The sequence below is a fragment of the Pristiophorus japonicus genome, chromosome 23 (assembly GCF_044704955.1).
Source record: "Pristiophorus japonicus isolate sPriJap1 chromosome 23, sPriJap1.hap1, whole genome shotgun sequence".
Classification (NCBI taxonomy): Eukaryota; Metazoa; Chordata; class Chondrichthyes; family Pristiophoridae; genus Pristiophorus; species Pristiophorus japonicus.
The window spans coordinates 31904599-31908532 of record NC_091999.1 but is presented as its reverse complement, the minus strand read 5'-3'; positions in this window follow the sequence as shown (position 1 = coordinate 31908532).

The following is a 3934-nucleotide window of genomic DNA, read 5'->3' as shown; positions in this document are numbered from 1 at the left end:
TCCACGTGGAAGAAGAGAAGCCTCCTTTTTAAACCCAATATTTGGCGTCATGAACCGGATGCAGACCTTCCGACCTGGATCACGTGACTGCTAAATGGTAGTGAGCATGTTTTTTACCACATGCAGCTGTAGCATTTACGGGGAAGGAACTAATTTGTATGAAGAATTTGAAGGGGTCAGCTGTCGGACAACTTATAACGAACCACAGATGGTTGAAAACCAAGGGTGGCATAGGTGTATGCCTGAGAAAGAAGGAATGCAACCGCATGGGGAGTGGACCCCAGCGATCGTTATGGGAAATATAAGGTGTATGTCCTGAAGCATGACGTGGTAATCACACAGTGAAGCTGGTATTGATCGTGTGCGGTGCAAACAAGAAGGAATACAACCTAAACCGTGGGGTGGGACCCCAGGATCCTAGGAAAACTGGCCAGTGGGATAAAATGCGAGTTGAGATAAATGGAAAATTAATAAAAGAAAAGAAAAATGTTGGATATCAAATTGAATTTACAAAGGACAGTTTGTTTTTATCAAAAGATAGAAATTTGACCTTGAAAGCTGCAGAGAAACAATGATGTTGAGCAAAATGGACTGGAGGAAGATCATCAAAATACAAAACCTAATTTGAAGAAACGAGATTTAAATTGGCTGTGAAAAGGATATTGGTTGAAATATAAAAACTTATGAGTTAAACCCGACAACACTTTGTGCCGAGGAAGAGAAACAAAGATGTTTAACTATGGACTGAAGTAAGGTCATCAAAAAATGATTAAGTTCAGATTCAAAAGGGGGAAACGATCTAAGCTATGTGAACTCAGCACAGAAAGAAAAAACTGGGAATTACAGGATTCTTAAAAAGATGGACTGGCACCGAAGTTTAGATTTTGTGCCGAGAGAAAATAAAACGCAAGATTTGCTCAGTGAACGGGACCATAAAAAAACAAAATGCTGGAATGTATATAGCTTGCGTGGAAATTGGATTTCTGTAAACAAAATAGCTATTAAAATGTGTGGTCTCGCTTTAAATCAATGAAAAACTCGTTGGCACGTATTTGAATTGGGTGTGTAGAGAAATTGGAGTTTAATCTAAAATGCTGCCTTTCCCGCTGAGAAAGTTTTATTTTGACAACTTTACCAATAATTTCTGCTATTTTAACGGATTCCTAATTTCTTATCAAGCTTTGAAAGCACAAAGACTTGGGGTAATATTTTCAGATGGATACCCGAAGTCACGTAATGACGCCAGACCTTCTTACAAACCTGTAGTGGAGTTAACCCTTTCCATTGAAAGATATTTTATACTGGACATTATTAGTTTGGATTTCTTAATAAAAGAAAAAAGACTCACCTGACAGACAGAAGAAATGTGGGGATATTCAGAATGAAAACAAAAGGAAGAAAGCGTATGTAATAATACTCACCTGCTACAGAGGACACATAGATACTTAAACACATAAAATTCAAGAGTTAGAAGCTAAGATAAATAAGCTGGCAGAGAAAAAGACAGGACCAGATAGATAGTGCAGAGCACAGCCACAGCACCATCACCTACGGTAATAGAGATAATGTACCCCAAGTTGGGTAAGTGCTGTCCACAACCCCAACCTAACAGTCAATCAGACAGGGATAATGAGTTTGGAGTAGAGGTGGCCCCGGCACATGATAATGGCTATTTATCAGTGGCACTGATACGCACGACCACCATTCGCTCCAGCGGATGTAGAGCAGCCCACATTGCCATACAGGAGGTGCCCCTCAGCCCACAGGAGACAAATTCTATTGAATAAGTTACCACCCGCTAAAGCAAAATAGTAGAGATACAGAACTCTGACAAAAGACTGGAGTAGAATACTGTGACTCAAAAGGCAGGGAAAAGGTTTGGGGAGTACGGGGAACGAAAGTGGATTGAATACAAAAACCACTCTGGGGCTGATGACCGCAACAGAAATGATGCAGCATTCTTGAAAATGTTTAAGGATGGACTAGGAAAGGCACATCAAAAGATAATTAAGTGAGTATTTAAGACAGGAGATGATTATGATAAAACTTTGGAATGGACAGAACATGTAGAGTGGTTAAAGTTAGAACAAGGGATAAATGAGCAAAAATAGCAGCAACAGCGTTAGCAGCAGAGACGAAGGAGGAAGAGACAGACTCCCGCGAAGCTCCACTGATATGTTTAAACTGCAATCAGGAAGGTAACTTCAGTAGGGATTGCCTGCAGAAAAGCAGACGTTACAGCAATTCTAAAGGGACATGTCAAAATTGTGGTAAACTTGGACATTTGGCCAAAGATTGCTGGAGTTATGAGGAAGGCGCTGGATGGCGAGACCACAAACAGGCAAAGAAGGGAATATCATTAACCAGGGAAGATCTGATGGACATGCTCAGACAGGTACCAGCACCACTGGTACCACTGCCACCACCGCCCGAACCCGAGAACACCCAATAACCAACTTAGATTTGCCCCTGACCCATAGGACCATCAACATACAAGGAGAGAGTGGGGGATATCAGAAAGCGACCCGAAGTGAGCTGGTGTTGTCGAAGTACAGGGGTAGTGCTACCTGCTCAGTTTTGGTGCTGTCAGAATACAGAAGACAACATAGAGAAGGCATACAGAAGGCAGCGATACATTAAGGGAGATAGGGGTACTGATAGCTCTTCAGCGTAATCGGATAATTTTGGGAGATAAGCACGAAACCGAATTAAGTTCGAAAACCCGGGACACCAGCAGCAACGAGTGGTAGGAACAACCATAATCCAACCCGAGTGGGAAACAAAGGGTGTATGGGCTAGCGTGTGCCAATTATACCCGACTCTGTGGGCACAATGCAAACAAGATTATGGATTAGCAGAGATATCACCCATCAAAATTCCTGGACCCGAACACAAAGCTCACCGACAGTTCGAATTAACACCAGAAGCTGAGGTAGCGGTCTGTTAGATAGTGCATGAATTAGAGGAGCAAAGTATATTGAAACATGTAATAGCCTCCATTAATTCACCTGTGTGGCTGATGAAGAAACCCGACAGGTCTTACCGATTGACTATCGATTATACCACCCTGAATAAGGTGACTTCCGGAGAACACCCAATAGTGGCAAGTCCAGCCACAATTTTTAATGGCCTGGATCCGGATCATAAGATATTCACCATGCTGGATATAGTGAATGGAACTTGGACTATTCCCTTAGCCAAAGAGTCTCAAGGAAAATTTGTCTTCAAGGTAAATGGATAACAAAACACATGGGCGAAGGTACCACTGGGATTCAATAACAGCTGGAGCATCTTTCATCGAATATTGTCAGGAGAAAGAAGGAGCGAAGTAACATATCTGGGATACATAATATCGTAAGGGAAGAGACAGATGCCCGAGGACAGTAAGGAACAATTCAATCAATCCCCAGACCAGGAACCGTGAAAGGGGTCAGGCAGGTACTCGGGCTATTAAACTACTGCAGAAATGTTATTCCCGAATATGCCAAGATGACCTAACCTATACAGAAACAGGTCAAAGGATGGGAACCCTCCTATGAGCCAGTAAACTGGGGTCTAGATCAAGAAACTGCATGTGTGCGGTTAAAACAAACTCTCACAAGTGCTTCAGCCCTGGGACTACCAGACCAGAATAGGCCCTTTCACGTCTATACCTACCATATTAACCATCATTATAACGCGGTGGTGATTCAATTACATGGAGACAGGCATAGACCAGTGGCATATTACTCAGATAAACCGCAACCTGTAGCTGCAGGACTGTCGAGGTGCGTTGCTGCCCACGACTGTGCGGCTTGGGCCATCAGATTTAACGAACCAATAATAATGTCAGGGTGCATTATTCTACAAACCCAGCGTACCTTAGTAGAATTACTAAAAACTGGAAGGCTAAAAATGTATTCGATGCACAAATGGCGAGGTGGTAAATAATGTT